General features: G+C 40.2%; 1 protein-coding gene across 8 annotated transcripts in view; it reads right to left on the reverse strand.

Annotated features, from left to right (window-relative positions):
• The window catches only part of FAM110B (family with sequence similarity 110 member B), a 116194-nt gene that overhangs the window by 54428 nt on the left and 42410 nt on the right, over window positions 1-19356 (reverse strand). Inside the window, exon 1 of one of the 8 annotated variants that reach the window (XM_054817778.1) lies at window positions 6899-6922. The exons of 3 other annotated variants lie outside the window; for them this stretch is intronic. The gene's annotated coding sequence lies outside the window, so the exon portion shown is untranslated. Of the gene's footprint in view, window positions 1-6495; window positions 6673-6898; window positions 6923-19356 lie in introns of those variants that run through there. 4 more of the 8 variants (XM_054817773.1, XM_054817780.1, XM_054817775.1 and 1 more) reach the window with 4 other exon arrangements.

A 19356-nucleotide genomic window follows, 5' to 3' on the forward strand; every position in this document is an offset into this window, starting at 1 on the left:
ATTTAGTATTTGTCTTCTAAGAATGTATGTGTTTTAAGAGTTAGTTGCAGACATGCTTTTGATGCAAATTTGGCTTCAGAGTCAATCTGAAGTAAAATAAGAAAGTATAAGTTGCTTTGTAGCATAAGGAAAGAAAAAATACTTGCAAATACTCTGGCTCTTTAGAGAGCTAAAAACCACAGTCGATAGTAAAGAAGCATCCCAGTTTTTCTACGCGTACCATAGGAAAGACTCCTCATCAAGCCACACTACAGATGAAGAACTTGAATCCTGTATACTTTAGCATGGGATGGGAGCATGATCTGCTTGGCTGTTGTTCTGTGAGGGTTTAATGAGGGGACTCTGCAAAACCTTCTCCCAGTGGAGAGCCTCTAGTGGGATCCTTTAGGCACCCAATGCTGCAAGTGTGCCGAGCAGTCATCAAAAAGAAGAGCAAAATAAACATGCCTTTATAGCAGTAAGCACTCACGCAGCGGTGAAGCTGTCAAGATTCAGGTCAGTGACGTGCCACCGCTGCCTGAGACACCTGCCAAGAGCAGGAGGGGCAGAATAGCTCCTTGGGTCAAGCTCTTACAGAAGCATGGCTGGTGCGGGGTACCTGCATGAAAGCATGACGGAAAGGAGCCCTGTTTGCAGACAGTGGTCAGCAAAGCTCATTAATCACTTTGGAAAGGCCTGATCTAGAGATGACAGGAAGATGAACAGAGATGCTTGCTTTCATAAAGAGGTAACAGGCTGAGAGGAAAAAAAAACAAAAACCAAAACAAAACAGATGCATCAGACTCGGAAAGGTCAGGGGTAAGATTGGTATTTGTCAGAATGAGCTTTCCAAGCAGGAGCCAATGACATCTTGCTCCAACAAATAAATAAATAACATCATCATCATCATCAAACATCTTTGATAAGAGAACTGAAATTCTTTACCTGCGTGCAATCCTTGGGCACCTCTGCCTACAAGGTATTTTTGGATACCCACTCCCACAAAAGGGGGCAGTGGCTGCAAAGATGTCAAAGAGCAGATGGTTGAATGGCAGATAGAAACTGAAAGGCAGAGAGATAGATTGGGGAAAGTGGAAAAGAAAAAAAAAGAGAAGATAGATTTGAACATGAAAATGGGGCACACAAATTTAGAAAGGAGGTGGCAGCAAAGCAAGACGTGGAGAAGAGAGAAACAAGAGGCACCAAAACACTGAAGGACAATGACAGCATCTATTTGGAGATCCTGTTCTGTTGCACCCACTATGGTACCTGCCTTTCACCTAAAATTAACAGTAATTGTACTGCCTCTGCTGGGCTTCACCCAGACTCTGGGGAGGTAGGGGCCAAACCAACAACCTCCGCACCCTGTAATATGCTAAAGAAAAATGGGGGGGACACAGATGGGACAGGACAGGACAGTGAACTGCAGTAGGGTTGATGTAACAGTAATGGAAGAGGAAGGGATGTAATTTATAGAGTCCCTCATATGTCTTCTGCCTAGGCTCCTGTTGTAATGTCACGGTAGAAATACAAAGCTGCACACTCATTTCCAGATGACTGCAATGCCCAAAATACCCCATGCCAATTAGGACACTGAGACAGAAGGAAAATCATCCTTACCCTGGGAAGTTTGCCCTGTTAAACAGACAGGAATAGTTATACCCATCTTAGAATACTTTTCACTCTTTTTAGAGACATTTGCAGTGATGGTTTATGATCCTAAAGCACAGACTGTTCAGGCTACCTTGCAAGCCCACAGTCTGTGGTCACATAAAAGACACTTCATCTTTATTGTCTCTGTTTCTCCCCTCTTCTCTAGCCTCTTTCTGGCTAGATTATACAGGCAGGAACCACATTGGAACAGGGGCTGTATCATATTTTGTATTTGCACTACAGGTCAACGTGCCCCAACATATGTCTCCTCCAGTATTATTACCTACAAAAGCAGTACGCAGACCTTACAAGAATCAGTTATAACCACAGACCCTAAACAGATACAAGAGCCAAATATTCCCAAACTTGTGAAAATATGCATACCACTGCAAACCTGGATATGCACGTTTCTCTCCAGTTAAATGGCACTAATAACCCATACAAGTTGTATTACACATTGCATAACTTTGCTACAGAATGTGTTTCTACAGACTTCCTAATCTGGGAGCAGAACAGTCTAATCTTTGGGCTAATCTACTAGCTCCCAAAATGCTAAGTTCCCTTAGAGAGGCAAGAATTTAGTATCTTTCTTTGCCATTCACTGGGATTTTGTAGAACAAACATTCATATTAGGAATGTATGAACGGATGCAGTAAAATAATTCTCCAAGACCCAATAGATACGCAGCCAAAAAAAAAAAAGGCCATATAATCATTAGCAGTATATATGACATTCTGTTTCAATTAATAAACCAATATACCACAGGAGTAAGAGACAACTGCATGACAGGGCATAAAACCAAATGTCTGTTATGGAATGGAATGGACAATTCATGTTTAAAAATGACATATTTACAAAATGAGGATGTGGGTTGGAAACTTCAGGTGCTTTATGGAAAGGCTGCAGCAAGTAATTGCATCTACAGGTGGGTGAAGCACATCTATGAAAGACAACGCAAAACTGAGACAGGAATCTCATTACCGGGATTACGCAGACAATAGCATCCAGGATTACTATTTGCTGGTCATATTCTACATTGAGTCTATCAAGCCATGCTTAATACTGCAGGTAATACATTTAAGAACAATTAAGATTAATCATAACAGGAGATTAAATAAAAAAGACTAATAATATCCATTTTGTTTTCAATACACCATACCACTGCAGCTGTGAGAACTGCAAGAAAAAGCCATTGCTGCTTCCATTCCCTGCTCTATAAACCATGACCTTCCTCTAAACATTGCCAATGTTTGACACCCAGATGCCTAGAGTGAGGCATATATTTAATCTCCTGTTTAAGGTCCTGACTCCACATAGTTAGTCCCCAGAATAACATGTGGTGGGGGAGCGAGAGCCCTGTGGGAGGGGAGGCGCAGGGCGGACCTTCCCCACCCCGAGCCCTTGCCTGCACCCATTCCCCAGGGAAGGATGGGAGCACCTGTGCCCCCAAAATGGGGCAGCAGCCATCTGCATATGGAGAACACGGTCACGTTACTCAGTGCTGCTGCATCAGCATGGGAAGAGTGTCATGACAATAACGCCTCCCCAAAATCAACATACACCCTGCAGAGGGAATCTCCACCAAGAGGGCTCATCCTGTGCCCCCTCACCACTCAGCCAAAAAGTTTTCAGGTTTGAAAGAATAAGAAGACCTTCACCCAACAAAACAGGCTATTGATTTCCCGTGAACTCTCGAAGTGTTATAATAAGCATTTATACATGGGCTATTGAATGCCTCAACCATTTAAACAGACATTTCATCAGCAAAGTAATAATTGGAGTTGGTCCAAAAAAACAGGAAAAGGAAAAAGGAGCTTTAGGGCACACTGTCACTTTCCTCATTTTAATTTAAACCTTTACACACATATCGCTGCTACTTGACTTGAAAACTGTAAGGCATGTAAGTGCAAATCCTACAAAATAAACGCTGTGGAATACTTTAAATCCCTATGACTGTTTTTCAGGAGTATCTCTTTCATAGCTAACAGACTACAAAAAAAAAAAGCATTAACCTTAAGCATCATCTTTCCGCTTTAGACTTGGTATGGTTTTAAGTAACACAAAATTCACTTATGCATGTAGCAGCAAAAAGACATAATACTTTAAAAAAACAGAGCTAGCATAGCACTGTTTATTACAGGCATGGAGTTTACTGCATATACCTATCTCCAGCTAGCAGCTGAAGCTAGTGTTCCCGAAAACACTGCTCTTCAAAGAGTATTTATATTTCTATTGGATTATGATGGTAGTACTGGTATGACATTGAAAGTGTTAGCAACATATTAATTTTTACACAAACATATATTAGTGTTAGACGGTATAAGCGGTTCTTCCCCAGCTATATATGTATATATATGAAACACTTGAGACTTTGATTTTTGTAACATACTTTTGTACCCTTACCATACGTACGCATACACTACATTCCTGGTTGGAAAGTAAACTTTCCCTTTCATATAACAAAGGACTTGGAGATTTATCTATAGGGCAACATGTCAGAAATAAGAACAGTTCACAGAGGTGCACAGCAAATATGCTATGCATGCATCTCCTAACATAGAGTAAATAAAACCTTTTACATCAAGAAACTCACTGCCAAAACTTGAACATAAAATCTCATTGAGAATAATCTGAAATGTGTTATATTTCCTGTAGCAATACACTGATTACAGTTAAAATATGTTTATAGCAACAAAGATGACAACTTTTTTTAGAGAGTAATACATGTAAACTGTTGCTTCAATTTGTTTTCTTTAGTTACCCAGAAAAAAAAATGAGGTGATAACAAAAAGAGAAGCAATAACAAAGTAGCTTATTCTTTGCTGTTAAGGCATTGCAAGTTTAAATTACACTGTCACCAGCTCTAGTTTCACGACTGTCATTTTTTCTGGTGACGCTTGCATAGATCATCACAGCTCTCTTTGGAGGCGGAGATGTCCACATCTAACTAGCTGCCGGTGCAGCATTTCAGTGCCAGTGGGTGGTGGTATTACCTGTATTCACCAAAAATATGCTCACTTTTACAGCATTTGTCCAGCTGTGCCTTATGTTACTTACAAATAACGATAGTTCAATACATGGAATAGAAAGTATCAGCCTGTCTTCTCTTGCATATAAACTGTCTGGATACGGTAAACATATAATTCAGCTGGGGATATTACTTTCTACATTTCCTTATTACTAACATTGTCGTTATTTACTCCTTCCAGGGATGCTGTTGCAAAGGTAATAAATTACTTCAGGTAAGCCTCTGATAAAAAAAAGACAGAAGGCATAGTTTAACTTACAACCTCTTTAAGACACTTTTGGTTGGTAATTTGGAGCAACAAGGGAATATGAAACCGCCGGAGAACAACACGCCTTCACATCCCAAGTCCTCCCTGCCCAGGGTTAACTGTTAACATGCAAAAATGCAGTTTTCCAAGTCTATACCGAAGAAAACAACTTTGGAAATAAAACTCACGTGAAAAAATTCAAAGCAGCTGGTACCAGCTGTGACTAAACCTCCCAAATACTTTTCCTTTTGAATATGCATGCAAACAATAAAGCACACGTATCTGTTGTACCCACAGCCATATAAAGTTCGCAAGTCAATAAATGCCCACTTTTAAGGGTATCTAACTCAGGAGGTAACGCGGTTTCATACCCTATAGTTTCAGAGCGAACAACTTAAATTTTGCTTTGGTTTATAGAATAGGAAAAACATCTTCACGGATAGGTGCGGAGGGAAGAGTGAAGACTAATACCAAAATAGCTCCCGTTCCTAACACCTTTCTGATCCTGGCTGAGACAATCTACTCACACCTCAGACGCATGGTGGCAGCCAGCCAGCCAGATGACTGGTGACTTAATATACAAGTTCATGTGGGCTCTGGAGTCTGACACAGACAAGGGCATTAACTTTGAAGTCTCAACAGTCAGCCTCAATATTCAAGTCATTAAGTGAGACAGGACTATATTGAGACCTTTTTTTTTTTTTTTAATACTTCATGCTTGCTTCCTTCTGTTCGGAACAGCTTTCACTGTAAAATGTGCTCATTAAATATGCATGCTTTTTATAAGAAAAGTTGTGATCAATTGATGCATAGGTCAAGTATGAAAAGAAATGAGTATGACGCTATGATACATACTTCAACAGCCTCAGAATCACAGATTAAAAGATTGGCATATATATCTTGTTTCATTCTACTGCTGAAGGCAGTTCTGACAATAAGCAAGGCTTTGGGCCAAAATTCATCCTTTGAGAACAATAGAGATATATATATTAAAATACATGTGTATGCAAGCAAAGGATATACTGCAATCTACCAAGCTTTAGTTTCATTTTGAAAGCCACTTAAAATAAAACCCAGTGGATGAAACAAAGAATCCACCCAAACATGAAGGCTCCAGCATCTTTGTTGAAAGAACAATAGCATATTACTCCTCATCCCTCTATCTTGTTGCAAGAGAACCATCAAGATAGTTACTGCTGTGATCAAATTAAAGAACACTTCACAGAATTATTCTTTAAACTAATCACTATTTACAGAGATTCATCTTCATATGTCAATAGTTACAAATGCTCCAATTCAATTGCTGTGCAGAAAACATCCCAGTAAAAGAAATATTTCCATTAGCATAACAAAAGGCAACCAGTAAAATCACTCACATGCACAGCCTCAAAATTTCAAATGAAAGCAATATTCCTGTACAAATACACTCTATTTTTGTACTAAATCCACTCTAATGATATGTTTTGTAATCTGATGGCTCTCCCGCTGGAGTACACATGATATTAATGAAAGCAAGATCAAATTAAACAGATGACATGATTAACAGTATTAATTTCATGCATGACTGTTTTACCGGAGAGATAAAGACCTGAAAGTAATTACCACCACGCAAGACTCCTTCACTGACCTCTCCCCTTGCGGCTAGCAGTCCTTAAGTACTGATGTTTTGCAACAAAGACCAGTGCCTTTCATCTGTGGGCTCTCTCTTATGCTACAAGCTGAGCACCTCTCTCCTTGCATGCACACAGTACCTCTGTATCTATGTCTGTAATGCAGCATAAAGATTACTGGGGAAACCTATCAAACCGGCAGGCAGCAACCTCGGCCGCCAATAAGCGCGAGGCACATGCAGAATCCAGCACATGCTCGCTGGGGCTCGCAGACTGTCACCGCTGCTTAGCAGGCTGCTAATCTAATTATAGCCCGTTTGCCGTAGCGCAGGGCTGCTGAGGCACCGCGCGCGAGGAAACCAGAGCTTGAACCTATTATACCTTTTAGTCGGAAGCATCAGCGTTTGGGATTGTTATTTGTCTGGGCGCATAAGGATAAAATTCCCGTTTGGGTTTTTGTTGTTGCTTTTCCCCCGAATGATTCGCCTACGAGGGGGTTTGTCTCAGTCCAGGAAAAAAAAAAAAGGATATATTTAAGAGTGCTCTTTCAGAAGCTGACCACTTGTAGATTGCTAGGTGTATTGAAAGGAGACAATAAAATGCAGCAGTTTATTCCACCAGTAGAAATTCTTGATTTCTAGGTACACATTACTGGCATCATATACACAGTAGATCTCAGATCTGTTTATGTACGGTACTTCACAATCCACAACGCAGACCTCAGATCAGCGAGGCACCACACACGTGCTTTCAGCGCACAGTAGCCCTACAGAAGTCAACAGGACCCCCTCTGTCCTGTACATTTACACGTGGGCAGACACTCAGATGACCCGAGGGCTTCTGTGTGCATTGGCACGTAAAGTCCTAACTAAGCTTTCACAAGGCTATGGTGGAAATGCCAAGGAAATTTTTGCCATTAAGCAAAACAATTGAATTCATTTGGAAAATACTTACCATGAGCAAACACTCCTTAGAAGTATGGGGAACTAACTCAAGTAAGCTTTACACACATTCTGTAAATATATTAATCCACAAAACTAAGGAATGTTATGACCTAAGAGACCACTGTGTATTTGAAAGATGTTGAGAGCTTCTACAATATTAGGTAAATAATAATGAAAAAAAGACACAGGCACCTATAGTTTAGTCTTCCTTGATAGCATGTTTCAATCAATCTTCGCTCTGATTAGCACAAATCGGAAAACAATCTTCTGAAGTTTCCTGTTCTTATGTGGTTCATAGAATCACCTAAGCTCTAAACTGGCCAGTTTTTCAAGTGTTAGTGGCAAGGTGAAAGTACACAGCCTGTTTCTCAGAAATGCCAGTCCCAGCATCCCTTGTGAGATACAGTACGTTCTTCATGATTGATACTGCCAAAATATCATAATGCTACAGCATTATGCATATGCAAACTTTACAACACATTTTTAAGATTCTTCCACTAAGTTACACATAAACACATCCATAAACATGATACTTAAAAGACCCCAAACCCCATTGCAGTAATGAGTTCCTATGTGCCTACACCAGCATTTTTCCTAATTCTTTACTCTTATCACCAGCACCAAACAGTATCAGGCACAGCCCAAGTGCATGATATTAAAGGTTGTTTATAAACATTTTTGTCTTATTTACTTCGGTACAAAAATTGTATTTGCTACTACATAAAATGTTACTAATGAAACAAGACTTTCATGTGGTAGCACAGTGCAAGACCATATTTATTGACAATATGTAAATAGCTGTGTCACAGCTTGCTTAATCTGCCAGTGAAAATTGCTCATAAAGAGTTGCTCTGTGCTACAAGTAGACTTCATCTCTGTAAGAAAAAATATTCTCAAAGCTATGTATGGCTAGAAATAAGAAGGAAATGCTGGAAGAGTGACATTTTACCCCTTGATTCAACTTGCAGTCAACATTAAGTGTTGCAATAAACGAAGGAGGTTATTTTATTAAGTCTTCCTTTTCAGATTACATCATCTAAGGAACTCATCATTTTTTATAAACTGTGCTTCTTTAAAATCCTGTAGAATATTCCAAATTTCTTAGCAGTACTGCTTGAAGACAGAAAACTATGTATTTCATGAATAAAGGCAGGAGGGACCTTTATACAAAGGTTAAAAACTTAATTTAAAAGGAGTTCAAGAGACACGGGAAGAAGAGATACTCAATTATTTGATTATTAGATCCACAATGATTTTTCTAACAACATTTCACCAAAGGTAGGAACAGGGAAACATGACCAGTAGTCTTGACCTGTGTCCTCTGATCCAGTTATTTGAAATTCTTACATTTGCTAAGCAAAGGAAAAGACACACACACACACACACACTAAAGAAAATCAAAGGGATTTAAGTCATTCTTTTAATCTAATCCACCCTCACAGACCACCAAGCCACCTATGACAGGTGACAAAATGACCAAGAATCCTTAAAAAGAAATTAAACAGGCTTCAGCTGCCACAAGACTCTCAGTTTTGGCGCTCTCCCATGCAAGCTGCTAAGCTTATGCGTCCCCCATCTCTGCCCAGCAGCTCCCCAAACCCTCGCTGCTCCCTCCTGCACAGGTCCGGCGCGGCCCCCCAGCAGCCAGCCTGCCTCCTCTTCCTCCTCACAGAGCTGCTGCCTCCCAGGGCAAGCACAACCCACGGCCCTGGCAGCGCGCTCTCAACGTGCCATTGCAGCAGGGTGGTTATTCTAGGAGTTGCTTTCTTTTTTAAAACGTTGTGGTAGCAGCTGTAGTTGAGGAACACCCTATCACACCTAAGATCACATGGTGGTTCAGGTCCTCCATTATTAGGACATTTCCCCACTGACAGCTGCAAAGTAGAATTTCAAGAGACACCTACTTGTCTCTGCAACACAATCAACGTTCACTAAACCTCTGTGCTTAGCTTAGCAGACCAGTGAGAGGATTCCCAATGCCTGTCTCCATTTCAACAGTCACTTCTAACCATTGCAAGAACACGCTGGGCGAGGAAGGTGTGGGCAACAGCACTGCAGGTCTGACATCTGGAGCCAGCAGTGGTCCATGAGGGTCCACATTCAGCAGAGGCAGGTGGCTAAATCTCCAACTGAGAACAACGCAGAGCCTGCCCCCACCGCCCGTGGTGACCACACGCGAGTGCCTGGACCACACGCAGACAGGATACGGCCATGTATAGGTGTGCCAGCAACAGAGGTTTCATGAGAACAGAGTCACAAGAGGCTCCTCAGGCCCAGCAAGTCTCTCTTGGAAGTGAAGAAATTACCAAAAGGTACGTGAGTTGGCCAATATTCAGCAGATTTTCATTGAAAGCAAAAGCCTGTCCCTTGGCACAAGTTATCCACCTGTGCTAAGTTTCAAGTTCCTGCTGAACTGAGATGTGGAAGAAAACAGATTATTTTTGCATCCTTAAGAACACAGAAATACCAAATTCAACAGAAGATCTCTACAATGTTTCTAGAAATTAAAAGCAAGTTAGGTTTTCTTTAGCCCAGGTTAGGTTTTCTTTAGCCCTGTTCCTTGGCAGAACAGTTTCAATCAAAATTTTCCAAAACCATATGGTCTGAGGCAGATGCCCATCACAGAGGGAGGAGAGAGGAAAACCTACAGGGGTATTATGAATTCATCATAGAAACAGAAACCAGCATCTTACAGTGCAAATTGCCTAGCTAGCACATTAATGAATTTTATACTTCATTTAGGCACATCTAAGTGAATTAACAGACAGATTACTATTTTGGCAACAAATAACCTTTTACTATGTTACAATCGCTTTTATAAATAGTTATATCTCCAATGATTTCAATACAAAAATATTTAAAATAAAAAATTTCTGATGTATTTTGCAAACAAACAGGTTTCACTCTGGATAAGACTTAACTTTTAACTTAAAAATATACCAAATATTGCTTGGAAACTGCTACCTTGGTTAATTAGATTTTGCAAAGTATAGTAAACATATGGAATGAAAATGAGTTGAGCAAACAGGTTGGTGAATCAACATGCTGCATTTCTAAAGGCAATAGTGTGTATATTTCCAAGCTGTAGCCTTGAGAGGTTGAACTGAACCAATTTCTCTAATGAATATTTTACTTGGCTTGATGCATTCATTAGACTTTTAGAAGTGAGCTAAACCATCCCATGGTTATGTATACATAACAACAACTTTTAACGTTTACACAGAATAAAAGATGAGGGGACAATTTTCTCATCCACCAGTTTTCCTACATTTCAATTTTCCTTCCCAAAGAAATTTTCTTTTTCTTGTGAAAACTACCTTTTGACTTCACAATATTTATTTGTTGGGTTCTTTCCTTTCCTAGCAAGTACTTGGTAGAGTTTGGGATGTCTGCAGATTGGTGGCAAACTCATCAGAAGATCCATCATCATTTGTGGAGGAAAATAAAACATGGGCCTACTGTTTGCCATATAAACTTTTCTCAGGAAATCACAAATGCCAGTCTTCAAGGGTGACACTTGGCATGGAAAAACCTATGTTCATTTTACAGAGCACAGGGACATTTCTTGGATTGATCCCGATTTCAGTCTGGTAAGACAGCAGTTACCCATACATGCGTGCATATACACGTGTGTGCATGTCAATGCTATTGATCATGTTTTGAAGTTGGTCAGCTAACCTGCAACTTTAGGGCTTTTTTTTTCAAATATGCCAATTATATCTCTATAAGCCTCAGACAGCACTTCCTCTGGGTACTTAATAACAGGCAGAGATGTTTCAATATTAGAGCCAGAGATTCTCTGCAGGGCAGCACTAAGATTAATTCCTATATTTTTAATAGCATTCATATTCACTTTTTTCTCAGAATCATAAAGACAAAAAAACACACACCCCCACATTCCAAAGGACATTACCATCCCTCGCCTCCAGACCTACACATTGGCAGTATCTTCACTGAAGATCCAACTGACTGAAATGAAGACACCAGTCCATCACTGCCCCCTCAGAGAAGCAGGGGAGGAGTGTTTCATCCTACCACTGATGGATGCAGCAAAGAAGGATCTGAAGTGAAGCCTGCAGAAGGTTTACCATGCTGGGCACTTGTGCTTTGCCCACACAACCAGACGTGGAAGAAAACAGATTATTCTTTTTGCATCCTTAAGAACACAGAAATACCAAATTCAAATGATAGATCATGTTAAAGACTGAATTCACATCCTCTCCTGAAACATGCTTCCTGTCGCTTATCACTCAAACACATCTCCATCCCAGTATCGATCTTCCATTTCACCTCAAGCTCCTTCCATTTTTCCTTCACTGCAATGTTTTCTTCCACCTCTACACCGTATTTCAGCAACCACCTCAAACTATACAAATATCCTTTGTGTCCTCTTGCTTTTCCACTCTGCTTATTTTTCCCTCCACCACCTTTCCTCACAGCTGGCATCAGAGATGCAGTATAAACTGTCCATTTTGAAAGGCAAGACACCTTTCAGCACTACTAAGACCTTAGCAAGACTGAAATACACGTGCCTCCTAGCCACCACTTCATGACCTCTGGCTGACCACATAGATGGCCACAAAGTTGGTGAACCACAGAAAGGGACCACACTGCTTCTCAGTAACACAGTAAGCATAAGAAATAGCCTTAAATAGTGCATCCAGCCCGTGGACCCCATATAGCTCATGTCTGACTCACATAAAATCAATCATCATGACCCTAGTGAGCCAAAGATTGTAAAATGTAGTCTAGAAAAAGCAACCTCTGCTTCCAAACAGCCAAGTGAGAAAGACACATTAGCAGACCCATAACAAACAGGTTTAAGAAGAGAGCGATACAAAAAACCAAAACATGATTGATGTAAGATGCTGAACTCCTAACACAAGGTATAATGCTAACAAAAGTCAACTGCTCACAAGGACATGGGAGGTTAAATCTACACTGGAAGAAGTCACAAGAAGCTTCATAAGGGGACTTTTTTTTTTTTTTTTTTTTTTTTACTTGATGTGGTGGAAAAATAGGGATCCCAAGAGTATCAACTTAAGCAAGAAAGCCGACAGACAAGTACAGATTTTCCTCGGCAGAAGAGCAGACCAAAGAGCTTGCAATATAATAAGTCTACTTCCAGTACCTCCACATTATTAATCTTCATCACCACTGCTGGCACTTTTTCTCCTCTATTTAGAATCATTTTCACTACGACCACCTTACTGCAATGGGTGATACAATGTGATGCTGAGTATATCTGAAATATCTACAGATTGCTCTGGGAAAACTTTAAATGCAAATCCATTAGAGGACAGGCGTAATTTTTCAAAAATGCTATGCAGCAAAGAGCGCAAAAGCTGAAGGATGAAGTGCAGCATTCCTGCCTTTGAAGAAGAAACTCCGCCAGACTTGCTCACTTCTGTAATTAAGAATGTTATTTCCAATTCTGAGTAGAAAGTGCAGCTCCAAGGCTTTCTTTGATCTTGTGGGATGACAATGAAGATCCATCAAGCCCTCTAAAGCCCACTGTTGGTTTTTTTATTCTTCAAAGACTGTTTTCTTCTCTCTTACATCTCTCCATGGGAGAAGGTGCTTACGTTGAGCTGCAAGATGGAACTAGAAAGCAAGTCAAGGTATGACTGTTGGAGCATGAAGTGGTTCCTCGCAGACGCTAACACGTACAGGCATTTGCTCAAAAATCACCCCACTGCCAGCCAGCTCACTGGGAGCTCAGAGACCGTAAAACTTCAAGACTTCAAGTCTGCAGTCCACACTCATAATTCAGCGTTTCAGAGCAAGTCTCATACCTTATTAGTTTACACAAGAGTTGAAGATATTCAGCACAATGAATCCCAGAAGAAAACCAGCTTTGAATGCAATGGCTTTGGTTATCATTTCAAGGCTAACAAATTTGAAGACAGCCTACTAAACTTCAAGCCTTTTTAGCCAAATGTAAAATAAATTTAGATTTTTATCTTACAAAGATTGTTAATTTAATGACTAGAAATTGTGTCCATATAAAACCAGCAACTGTGACTCACTATACCAGAACCCAGTCTCACGGCCTTCTTACAAGAAACCAGAAGCATTTTGCTGGCACAGATGAAAAGCCTCTCCAGGAAGACAGGCTTAATTATTTAATAGAGCAAGTCAAAAGTCCTTTCATAAAAGAGTCTTCAGGACTCTCATTCCATATAATGTTCCTGAAGAAGAGCATACCTGCATCTCAGGCACCTTGTAGACCTAGTAGTTAAAGTTCATGTGGCTGTTAAGATCCCAGCCCTTGCTTCCAGAACTGCTTGTGGCCTTTTAGCCCATCCTCTAATGCAAAATAAGCACGCAAGTCACATAACTAGGCTATGAAAAATTAGTATAAATGGAGACAGATGAGTGCTCACCCCTCAAGCCTAGAGACTCCTACTCCTTGTTTTCCACCCTTTTCTGACGATTTGAGCAGACACTCCCCTCCCTGCATGGTGCCCCTACTTAGGTGAGGGGGGAGAGTGATGATCCCACCAAAACTAGCATGGGAGCTAGGGAGTGCTCTGAAGATGGGAAACACGCACCAGGGGAACTCTGTCACATTCTGGGAACAAATTATTTACTGGTCTGCCTTCTCAGACCTTTCTTGGGCAAAACAGCAGGCATTTTCTTCACCTTCCCTTCCTAGGCTCGGGGGCAGAAAATGTTGCCCCATTTCTCTGCAGCACATGTCTGCATGGCATGGAAGCCCCACACGAGTCACTGCTTGTAATACTACTGCTGTCAACCAGAATTTCTTCAGGTGACCATCCTCATGAAGTACTGACTGCTCAGAGGATCAGTCCCAAATCAGATGGAGCTTTTTATCCCTTCGTCCCAGCAGCAAATCCCCAGCACTTCCAGAATAGGTTTCTAAAAGCACAGGCATCAGGATCTTCAGTTTTACATTAAACAAAATGGAAGTACGTAACAACCTTTGTGTCACTAGCACTGTAATTTAACACTACTGACACACACATCATTTTAGCAGGCGTTATTTTGGCAAGAATTTATACCAACATAAGTGTAGGAATAAAGCAGGCTAACGGTTATAGGTCTGAACCTAGCCTTCACTGCAAATTGAAATACGTTTTGTGAGCTCAAATATGCAACAAGCGTGCCTCATCTTTTCTAATACTGTACCCCATGAAGGACAGCACATTTTGGAGATCACTGGTTTCCCGCTACCTTAAGCGAGTGATGTCTCAGTGGTGAGTCAAAGTCCCAAACATGTCAGAGGTGGAAAGGAAAATCAGTAATCCCATAACAACAACATCTTAACAGCATAACAATAATCCTTTTTTGTCCCTACAGAAATTAGGTACAAACATGGGAAAATAAGGTCAAAAAGTGAGCAGTCAAAATTAAATGAAGTCAGAACTGTAAGCTTTCAGTCTGTCTCAAACCTGTACCTCCTGCATGCTCTACCATAATGCAGTCTTCAGTGATCTTAACAAGAAAGTTTCTCCTTGCTCCCTAAACTTCTGCCTTAATCAGTGCCTGAAGAAGCTGCTCCAAAGCTAACAGGCAAATAAAAGAGGCATTGATATTTTCAAAGCAAATTCCAGCAGTCTATAGTCAAAACATAAGCTGCATAACCACAGTAAAAGGGCTGCTAGAGAAGGGAAACATGAGCAAGTTTCAAAGTTGCCTAAGTGTTTTACACTGACTTCGCTGTACACATTATTCATATTTTATAACAGAAACCGCATAACTATGAAAAACACTACATGACTTAAAAATCATCATAATTTCTATACTTAGTTGGATGGCCGCATGCAATCCCACCATATCCCACCCACTAGCATAAATATTCGTATTTGGAAGGAGCAAGGGAAAGCAATGTAAGTAACCCTGTCCATAGCGCTGAGTTTTCAAACTGATCAGTTCAGCACATAAAGCTACAGCGTGCACGCGCGTAACCTGCAAAACCTAACCATTTATCTCACTTAAAGTATTCAAGCTATTCTGGTTACTTACAACTGCCCCATTTATATAATTCTGTCTCTGTTTCATTAAAAACAAATTGAAATAGCTGTGAAATATTGATGTTGAGAAGAATTTAGAAGGCTCATTTTCTCTTTGGGTACTTGGAATATAATCATCTCTTGTGGTAAATTAGTACGCTACGTCAGGAAACAGTAGCTTCTACTATTGTTTTGCATCTCATCCATAAAATGAGACCAAAACCCAACCAAATTAGATCTATGATTTATTTTTTTTTTTAATTCTACTTTCTAAGTTAGGGCAAAGAATTAGCTATGTTCAGAAGTCTGTACTCATTCATAATTTGGGATTTAAATTGACTTTTATAGATCTGAGTGCGCACAACAGAAAAGTCTGAAAATCATCTTTCACATTTTGCAGTAGTCACAAAAATTTTTTTTAGGTGTCTCTACACATATTTTTTCCAACTCCCAAAACTAGTGAAAGAAAGGGTTTGGAGTAAAACCAGAGACTCCTTAAAGTCTTCCCAATTATATCATATATTAGAAACTCTCACGTCTCCCAGCCCATGACATCCCTCCAGCCTTCCCGCAGCTGAAGTCTGAATTAATATTTGGCAGAACTTACAGGTAACTTCCTCAAGTAAATAAAAATACAAGAGGAAAAAGTACCAAGCCAAACTAACTGAGGATACATGAGATGGTCTGGAGATTAAAAAAAATAAAGCCTAATATCTGTAAAAGCTGTTGGCAGTGAAAGAGATGCATGCCTCCACTTGAAAAGCTCACTAAGTCAAAAAAGCCCAAAAAGAACAAAACCAAAAGGAAATGAAAAAAGCACGTGCCCAAAAGAAAGGGACAACAAAATCTATACCTAGCAGGTATTAATAGGCAGAGAACACCAAGAAAGCAAAGGATTTCTTCCAGGTGGCAGTACACCTTCGCTCACCTCATCAGCTTTCAAAATCTGCTAGAGGCAGATCTACAAAACTTGTGAGGAAAAAAGTAAAATTGTCATTGTTGTATGTATTATTTGCATTTATCTACTCTAAGTCTCAGGGGAACTGACTCATAACTATTTAAAACCAAAATTATCCAGGCAAGATCCTTCCCAGCAGCAACACAAGCAGCAGCTCATACTTGCTAACTGTAGTTCTTGCAGTGCAGACATAAAACTTTTTTTTTTTTTTAAACATAAATAGATTTAATTTACATAGTCTTCAAGGTAGCCAGATGGAAAAACAGTATTGATTTCTTGTCTGACTCCCTGCAATTCAGGACTTCAATCTAGTGAGCTAAAAAGGGAGACATCTCGACCCGTGGTTAAATACCACGGTCTGCAGCACACAGCATTTCCTCAATGGAGAAGGAAAGTAGCTAAGGCTGGGGTCATGCCTTGGCAAAGACCAACTACCAAAATGAAGGCACCGCTGGAGCCGGTCACTATCAGGGACACCCCCACCAGGGTAGACCCCAGTAGTAGAAGAGAGAAGACATCTCTTCTTAGAAGTTACCACCTCCAACTGAAAAGTGTAGCCTGTTGGCTAAGTACTCTGTGCTCAAAAGTACTGTGAAAGAAGACAGAGGACTTCTCGTCCACATGCCCTGACCATCAGAAGATAGAGCCTGTGAAGACTCCACAGAGGCTGTACTCATGAGAACACTTGGGAAAGCTTCCCACATTGTTTGGGGGTTATGTCTTTCTAAACATTAATGAAACTCACTGTAGCTTACAACTGAGAAAATGAAGATAGAAACAAGGATAAGAAGATACAACAAAGCTAAATATAAGTATAGTTACCTGATGCTTTAGATAACTAGTGAGTCATTTGAGTACTTGCACTAGAATGAAAGCATTTGAAAATTAAAGGCTCTGGTGCGCAATCTATAAAAGAATGGAAGACTACATTACGCGCATAATGAGGCTACATCTCACAGATCTTTTTTTCAGCCCTCCTCCCCAAGATTACCTGTATTCTATGTTACAAAATGAATCCATTTTGTTCTTTGTATAAAGCTTTTTAACATGAGTGCCATTAATTGGAAGAGACTCAAAATATTAACCTAACAAAATACGAAGCTATCATAATTCAGGACTCTATATAAACACCGTCTGCTTCCCTAACACTGAAATTTAAAACATTGACTGGGACTAAAATAGGTGAGTGCAGTAACTTAGCATAATCATAAGCAATTGTTCAAGAAAATGTGATCTAATACTTGTAATTTGAAATTATCTTACAATCTGACTTACAAAATAAAGAAAACAAAGATATCATTCAGGTGAGTCAACGCTTTCATTACAGGCTGCCTATCACAGTGAAAACTCAAGTGAGCACTGCAAAAGAATATGTTCTTGTAGGAATAAGTTAAAGATGTAACAGTCACAAAGTAAGCATGGTGTACAGAGGTTTATTAATTTCTTCGAACCTATCTGCTCTTATTAGTAGAACACAGAAAGAGAAGACAGATGACAGAGGTTCTGGAGGCCCCATCCCTGGAAGTGTTCAAGGCCAGGTTGGATGGGGCTTTGGGCAACGTGGTCTAGTGGAGGGTGTCCCTGCCCGCAGCAGGGGGGTTGGAACTAGATGATCTTTGAGGTCCCTTCCAACCCAAATCATTCTATGATTCTATGACAAGTAGAAAGTTCTACAGATGACAAAACCCTACTGGAATAATCCACAGGTAACAGAAAATTTCATTTAGAATTGATACAAATATTTCAAGCTTACATATATATCAATGGTTACATTTTAATGCCAAGCAATTCTGGATAGAGATAACTTAAATCACACTGAAATGACTGACTAATTTTTGGCTGAGGTCATGTATCTTAGCCTTGCTTTGCTCAAGAATTCCACCACAAAGCACTTCTGATCAAATACTGTTTATATGACACATGAGAAAATACTTCACTCCTCTGAAAGTTTACAGCACCTAACCTAGTATTAATTACAAGTTGTGGCTGCAACAGGCAGCAGCAATAAAAGAGACAAGTGAATCTTTGAATCCCTTAATTTTTTTTCCTCTCCAACAATATTAAACAGATCTATACATAAACGTATCTCTTTCTGGAAAACACCTTATACATCAGAAAATTATTTGAAGATGTTGGCACACACCAATCAGGGAAGGCCGATTTAGGTTCCAGATTGTGCATTTATCCAGCACAACTATTTATGCTTATTAAGTCTATTAAGAACTCTATTAAGAAGCTTGTTCGTAGTTGGGGGTAGCAAGCTCTTCCCGTGCCATGATGTCACAGTAGGATGACTCAGGGACAATGGTGAAAAAAATAAAATCAGCTATGAAAAAGTTCACTGAAAAAAAATTCTAGTCTTTGTACTCTTCAGACTTCAATAAATCACAGAGCCCAGCACTAGTTCCTTGGGAAAAATTTAATAGGGATTCTTCTCATTCAACACACACTCTAAGAAATAGGCCTAGTGGATTTAATTTTATCACATAGCAGGTATTTTTGGATGACCTACCATGACAACCACCATGACGTCAGGTACGCCTGTGAAAGGTTAAGGGCTATCTTGAAAAAGCTGCATTTGGTGGAGTGATGCAACTTCTGTTAAGCTGGGAGACAGCCTCAGAACTGGCAACCACAGTGGTAAAGTTTGAGGAGAACTGAAGTCCTCCAGTCGAAGCCCACATAAGGCTCACCATGTTGCACGTAAAGAGAGCTGCTTCCCTCCACAAAGGGCTCTTTGCAGTGCAGAAAACACACAGCCTCTGCCTTCTGAACAGCTCAGTGTTCTGTATGGCTACTGGTCAGCACTAACCAGGGTTAAGTGAAAAATCCACAGTAGGCATTTAATGCTCAAGATTAGCAGTCAATTGATTAACGTGACCCACTGGCCCCATCTCGTACATCAAGGCCCTTATGCAACCATATCTGGTAGAATGAAGAGGAGGGTTATGCCACCTAATG

The sequence above is a fragment of the Grus americana genome, chromosome 2 (genome assembly GCF_028858705.1).
Source record: "Grus americana isolate bGruAme1 chromosome 2, bGruAme1.mat, whole genome shotgun sequence".
In the NCBI taxonomy this organism is placed as follows: Eukaryota; Metazoa; Chordata; class Aves; order Gruiformes; family Gruidae; genus Grus; species Grus americana.